The sequence below is a fragment of the Semicossyphus pulcher genome, unplaced genomic scaffold (genome assembly GCF_022749685.1).
Source record: "Semicossyphus pulcher isolate SPU_LCO1_2020_fin unplaced genomic scaffold, fSemPul1.0.p SCAF_4, whole genome shotgun sequence".
Taxonomy (NCBI): Eukaryota; Metazoa; Chordata; class Actinopteri; order Labriformes; family Labridae; genus Semicossyphus; species Semicossyphus pulcher.
Window position 1 is genome coordinate 29,172,532 of NW_027211715.1, and position 7,654 is coordinate 29,180,185.

Below are 7,654 nucleotides of genomic sequence, written 5' to 3' on the forward strand. Positions count from 1 at the left end.
TCAGCGTCTCTTTGCCCTCACTGTTACAATCAGTCAGCCTCAGGAAATGATGAACAATATGCTTGTTGTGTCTGTTCTGCCATTTTCATGTTCCAGTCTTTTAAAAGCGCTGCACTGTCTCACTCTGCACACGCCTTTTTCTGTTTTCTCTGCAGAAAACTGTTGCTGCTGATTTGATGTTTTCTTTACGTTTCCTCGCGGCTTCAGACAATCGAGTTGAAGTTGAGTCAACATCTTATTGTTAGAGATTTCCTGTTTTCGATTTCAGGGGCTTGAGTGGCTTTCTTCAGCGGGCAAGGAGTATTCTAGTGTCTGCAGGATTGTAGAAAAAAACCCTGAATTAAATAATAGATTTATTTGCAAAGTCACACATTGATGTCAAATCTGGAATATATACATGTCAAATACTGCATGAAACTGAAAACCATAATCAGGTGAGGGAGACGTCCTGCTGGTTCAGTTAGTGGTGTAGTGAGGTAGAAAATAAGAAGAAGATATAAAGCTGAAAGGGGTACACTGACTGGAATTGTTTGGTCTACAGATCGCTCTGCTTCCATTTTGACTCTTGGCAAACAAAGGGACTTGGCGCCAACGTCTCACTCAGATCTGTATTGTCCCTTTGACCTGTTGGTGTGACCTGTGCAGCTCAGAGGCCAGAACAACTTCTTTTAAAAGACTCTTATTTCCTCTGCGCACACTTCAAAAACATCCACGGACAGGAATGGACCTAACAATGAGAATATGATACTTAATTGTCCAGAACAGACACACCAAGAGTGTGTAAAGTACAGCCAAAGGTGTGCATAACACTTCATGCAGCTATCAGAATACTGTCGCACTAGTTAAGTGCAAAGAGAGAAAAGGTAGAGGAGCGTTACGTGCTGCAGACTCAGCTTGGTGGAGCCTCTTTAGGAAGCCAAAAGGGAAAAGACTGAAGGCTGGGTCAACACAGATGCTTCAGCCTCAGGCAGCATTAAGGCTGTCAGCGGCCAGAACCCGGGAGGGGGACACTTTTGTGTGACTGTGTGTATGTATGCATGAACGTTTATGTGGGAGATGGAAGTATGAGACTGTGCATATGCACTGTAACATAAAAAAAGTGCTGTGTTTATGTGAAGGAAATGATTCTGGCAGGGTGGAGGTCTCTCTGTGTTCCTCGGACATTAGCCATTGTATCCCAAAGTCTTTGTTGCTTTATAGTAATTATGAACTCTGTTTGTTGTTAAAGAGACTGTGGCTCGCTTTATGACACTACCAGACACAGATAAGACTCAGCACGTCTCCTTGCCAAGTTCAAGAAGCACAATAGCGCTTCCCTCAGCATAACAACAGTACATCAGACGATATAAATCAGGAACAATCTTCAACCTGCACACTTCAGTTTGTTAAAGGAAGAAAGAAAAAGGGAGCACATGAGAGAGGACCGGGTGTTTCTGAAAGCCTCTGGAAATTTGGTTTGAAAATTTAATGTCAAAGAGTCTCGTTAAGCATCCAGCATAAAAACAGTCAAAGAAAAACGAGTTAAAAAACAGCGCATTTTGCTATTTAGATCATTTTGCATGACAGCGGAGGCTGGAGGCGCACATTTTGATTGACATCTCTCATCGCTCATCGGGAAAGCAGCAATGCATCTTACAATCGGTGGAGTGCAGAACTCAACATGTCTGAGACGTCTGAGTCAGAGTTTGAAGCAGAGCCATCTCATTTCAATTAGTCCCTGAATGGTGAGTTAGAAAATGCTTTGCTATCCATGTCATAGTTAGCAGTTAGCGTAAACCTGTAATGTTGACTGAGAAGTCCATGAAGCTAAGAATTTAGCACTAAATGAGGGGTTGGTAGCGTTAGCTAGTCTAATACAGCTCCAGAAAAGATTAAGAGACCACAGCAAAAAAAAGCTCTTCTCTGCTTGTTCTATTTATAGGTTTGTGTTTGTGTAAATTGAACTTTTGTTTTATTGTGTAAAATCAAATATTCTCATTCAGGGCTTTTATTTGCAGAAAAAAAAACCTGGTTATGAAACAAAAAGACGCAAAAAAGATGTTTTTCAGACGTCGAATAACGCAAAATTCAAGCAGCTCATCTTTGTTTGATGGCTAAACATCCATCTTCCTCTTGATCACATTCAAGAGGTTTTCAATGGGGTTCTGATCTGGATTGGGCTGGCAAAGACATGAAGAGAGAGATGCTGATTTAAGGAACATTTGAAGTGTTTTTTTCTGGAGCTGTGTTTGAATGGAGCTGAACTTCCCCCACTCAACATCTGCCGCTAAGAAAAGATGAACTGCCCGCAATCAAGTGTAACAGCCAAAAATGGATCTTAAATAAAACCATAGATGAGACTCAACACTTGCCAACAGTCGTCACCAGCAGCCGTCAATACTTTGCCAGCTGACAACACCAATGTTGGGTGTAAACGGCCAAAAAGCTACAGTGTGACTTTTGCTCTGATTGGATTGCAAAATGTGTTTATGTAATAATCATCCCTGCACGACCACAACCAAATCAAACCCATTATCAGTGTACTTTACAGAAACTTAAAGTGCTTATCTTGAAGATCTCAGTTTCTCTTTTGCGGCACCTATGGTGATAAACAGTTATTGCGGGAGCACACTTCCCAGATATCCAGACAGTGTTGCATGTGTGACGTCCACGGTTGGCTCCGGTTGTAACTCTTGATTTTCCTCGCTGACGGTCGCTTTCCTTTTCAGACTGTTTGCTTCATCTGAGCGTCGAGTTTGGTTTTTTTTCTTTGGATTTTCACTTCTTGTTGAAGTTGTATCTGTAGTCATCCATCTTTTCTTTGTTTGTTCAGCCATAGTAGATTACTGTTTACTCGCAACACTTGCAGAGAGCGGAAAAGCAGCCGCTTAGCTCCGCCTACCCTCTCTGGCAGACCAACCACTGCTGGCTGATGGAAAACACGTCACTAACTGGGCGCCACTTCTGATTTTTTCCACGATAGTCGCACCAGACAGCCAGTCTGTAATACTGCAAATGCAAAGGCTTTCATCAGTGGGCCATAGACTCAATCACCATTGTGTTACCTTATTCGGCGATAGATAGAGACTTAACAGACATTTAGATTGAAACTAATTTTTAATACTTTTTCAGTGCTTACTTTTATGTACTTTAGAGCCCATATTGCATTGTTAGATAGCTATTGTGGATTTTGGTCTCCAGAGGCTGTAAGATAAAGGTCATGTCAATGCTAACTTAAATATTTGTGTTCTTGGTGACAGTGGGTTATCTAATGCAATCAGTGATAGTGTCACCACTATAACTATTTATCGTATCCTTTTAACAGTTTACACTGCCAATCTGAACCACTGCTTTTCATACATTCCACTGGGAAAAGTCATTGTGGTTAAATAAAAGAGTGTGTGAAAATACAACCGACACTGTGTCAAACAGTGGATTTACAGCGGCACACTCCCAGGCATGTTTCACTCGTTTCTGACACTTTGTTGTGGTTGTAGTGAAGGTGGTGATGGCAAAACTGGGGGTGTCTGGAAGTGAGACCGGCAAAGAGGCGGGAGGTCTCCGAGACTTTGTGAGAAAGTTTGTATTACATTCCCATTTCCTCTCATTGTGTGGCGAGCTGGCCCGGCTCCACACGCACTGATCCTGCTGGGCCCTGGGAGCCTGAGCAAGGGTGTCACTCACACCTCTCAGGACCCCTAAATCACCCCCCACCCCTCAAGAGCTGTTGCAAACCTCCATCGTAGTGTACCCACTGCAGCCTGATAAAGAAACCCTTCCCAAGAATCATGCAGACCTAGAGAGACACTAAAGATGTGTGCTTGAATTACATGCATGTTTTTGTGTGTGAGAAAAGTGCTTTCAGCCCGAGAGTGAACGAGGTGTTGAAATAGAGAAAGATTTTGAGATAGCATGAGCATGTGCGAGCAAGTGTTTGTTGTAGAATTAAAGGACCCCTATCATACAAAGTCGGATATCCCCACAGATAAAGTGCTCTCGAGTCTTGATAACTCCACTATTATTTTAGGAAGATTCTGGATTTGTTTACACTTTTTAAAAGCAGGGACATTTCTAACACAACATGATGAGAAACCGACAAGTCAACTACTGCTCGAGGAATGTTTCCAGCAGCCTGATCTCATGACCAAATTGTCAGTAACAGGATTTTATCACAAGCAAAAGGTACCCTTCAGCGTAATGTAGGAGACACAAGGGGCTTTCAGTTATCTGTAATATAATCTGTAATATAATCATATAAAGTTCTTAAAGACCAGCTCTGCTTGAAATAATAAAGTGTGTCTCGTGTTTTTTCAGCAAAACACGTTTAATTACTTTGTAAAAATCCTCCCAAGGCATCTCCTCCTTCTCCCTCATTAAAAATTCCCCACCCACTATGTTTCTCCTTTCATAAAATGACAGCTAAAAACAAAACATTGTTTCGTGGCAACTTGTTGAAACTTAGCTAGCTTTAAATGTAGTAATTAGTAGGAATTACGTTAACGTTAGTACCCAGTTGTGAGTTTGCAAAAATTACGATGACGGTTACAGCTGGTTTGCGCATCGCCGAAGTGGTTGCCATAGGTTACACATAATGATATGCATAGCATCACCCCGTCCTTTAATGGGATTGGCTCCTTAGGTTTGTGACGTCTCAAACCTGCCAATCTGAAAACGTGTTGTTCAGCCTGTCCTTGGTACACTGCAGTTTAAAAGCAGACAGGCCCAGCCATGGAGATGACTGCTCATGTTGTCCCTGATACGTCTCGTAGCACATGAAGAACACCACATGGAGATGTTTACAAGGTTAAACACTTGATTTTCACTGGAGGGGGGTCTTGAACGCTCTGAGAATCAATAAAGCCTGCTGGTTGTGGAGGCAAAGAATGGGCCAAAAAATACAGGATCTTAACCCAGGAGACTGTTGTATTGTTCGACTCCTGTTGGAAGCCAAAGTGGATGCTGAGTTGTTGTTAAAACCTATCCCATGCATTTTGCACACCAATAGTCAGACGGGCTCTTTGATGGAAAATGTGGTTTTCCATCCAAACTGTTCAGGGGACAGACATTGAAAAAACTGGTAATAATTGAGTTATAATATAAGAAAAAAATACATTAAAAAAAGGAGCATTACAAAATAGTCCAATAGTTCAACTCAATCAGATTCATGTGAGCACAATTATATTATAAGCAAACATTTTTGGGAGATCTGAACGAATGCTTAAGGACAGTGGTTCTCAAAGTGGGGTCCTACGACCCTTGGGGGTCCGCAAACCATAGCCTGGGGGTCCGGGAAATAATTATAATAAATTCATAATAAACTATAAAATTGTGTTGTATCATGAAAAACTGCATGTCTACAGGTGAGGACCATTCTTAAACAACATATTGTGTCCATTACTCCCACCCACGTTAGCTTTGGACCAATAGAAACTGATATGACTGTGACACATCACCTCAATCTGTCACTCAGGTCGCTGAACAGTTCCTGCAGCTGTCTTTAAGATCAGTTAGTTGAAAAGTATAAATGCTGTTAAGTTGAGTCCACAAGCAGTTTGAATAAAATGAGCCTCTGTTTTAAAGTATGTAAGTGGTATTAACATGATTCAAATGTTTTTCTGTTTATCACTATGAAACAGGTCTGAAGTGTTTAGGTCGATATGTTTTCAATACAAATAGTTCCAATGGTATCTAAGAGTGCAGATTGTAGTAATATATGCTTAACTGGTGTTACGATTATGAGGGGGTCCTTGGAAAATGTTCTCCCCTGTAAGGGGTCTTATTTGTCCAAGTGAGTATTACCATTGACATTGATTTGAGGACACCGGGTCACATGACATGGAAGCTATTGAAAAAAAAAACATTTTTATCTACAAATATGAATATACAATAGAAAAAGCAAAATAATCCAAAATTAAGGACAATAAAGGTCAAAGGTCAAGAAGAGAGGAGTGTGTTCAGATCAAGATAAACAGGCTGTTGGTTCCCAACCTTTGCCGTAGGTCATTTCCTGTTCTCTGTCCCACACTTCCTGTCACTTTCCACTGTGTACTTTCTTATGAGGAATAACTTCCATTAAAGTAACCTTGATGGGAACAGACAAATAGACACATGGAATCATGGGAAATGATTTGACAGGGGATGAAAATACACAAAGTCAGCATGGCCACAGGGTGAGCAGGATGATTACAGTTGATAAGATACATGATACAACAGGTTTTGGTTTTGGACTACTTTCTTGGTAAGGGTGGGAAAATCTGGTATCTGGTACAACATCAGATCTTAATCTTACCTGTGAAACAGAAAGTTCTGTGTGTCTGTAAATACCTTTGTCTGTTCATTTACCTGTTACGTATGGTGTGCCTCAGGAGTCAGTTTTGGGACCAATATGATTCTCTTAAAGCCTCTTTTTTTTAGCACTTTATTAATAGACATGGTCTCATTTAATTAGTATGCAGATGATACGCAGATGTACCTGCACAGACCCTGGGATGTTGAGTTCACATAGGTTCTGTACCAGAACAAACACAGATCATTCTCAATGGGTCACATGACAAAAAATATCTTGCCATCTGCTGGTTCCGCATTGGATGATATGAAAGGTTGCTGCAAAGACTCTTGGCAGTTTTGAGCCACAGACCACGAAGCTTGTGCAATCAGGTTTTTTTGGCTGAAACAAGAATCTATTGATGGACTTCAGACTGGACAGAACTCAGCTGCCTGGATTTTAACCAGAACCAGAAAATGTGATCACACCTCCTGTTTTAAGCTCTTTACAGCGAGTTTGCTATGTTCAACAAGCTCTCTTAGATTATTTAGTCTAAGAAATAAACAACTCTGCTCGGCTACTAAGAGAAAAATGATCTAATTTTATTAGAAACTCAATGCTTAACTAGCTCAGCGCTAGCTTATTAATTAGCTACCAGCATTTACAGCATTGGTGAAGATGAAAGTATGAGTTCTTAGCCAACACTGATTTTATACTCCCATCAAAAAGGGTAACTTAGTAATGGCTTAGACAGGATTTCTTTTATATACCAATCTGTGGCTTTCCAATACAGTTCATCTGTAAAGTCATCTTCAGCGTTAATGGCTCCCATGACAATTTCCCATCTAACTTTGCAGGACCACACGCCTTGACTGGTTAAATACATGAGTAATGAGGCTGAGAAAAATCACCACAGTTTACCTCCCTCAAAAGGCTTGTGGATCATTGTGACATTTATGTGTTTACCTCACAGCATGATGATAGACAAACTGAAACCTGAAAGTGCTGAACTTCGACCTTGAAAACACATTTTAACCAAGTAACTACAATATGTTGATGTGATCAGCATATCATACAAATACCTTAACTTTGTACCTAAGTACACAGCAAATGTATTTAGCAACAATCCAGCGCTGTGTAGACACGTGGACGCCCTCACATATTTAACAGGTATTAAGCAACATGTTCCGAAACCTTCTCTTCCTGTCCATTCATGAGTCCCACACTGGAAAAAAACTAATCAAAACAGGGTCCTAAATTGAGCCGCAGTGACCCCCCCCCACCAACCTCAGTCTCCCAGTCTGCCTCCTGGGGTGAGGCTGGGCACTGGGAATGACTACAGGGTGATCTGGGTCCATCACCAGATGCAAAGCAGGGTGACCCTCAACTCAGACACCAAACAAACGCTCC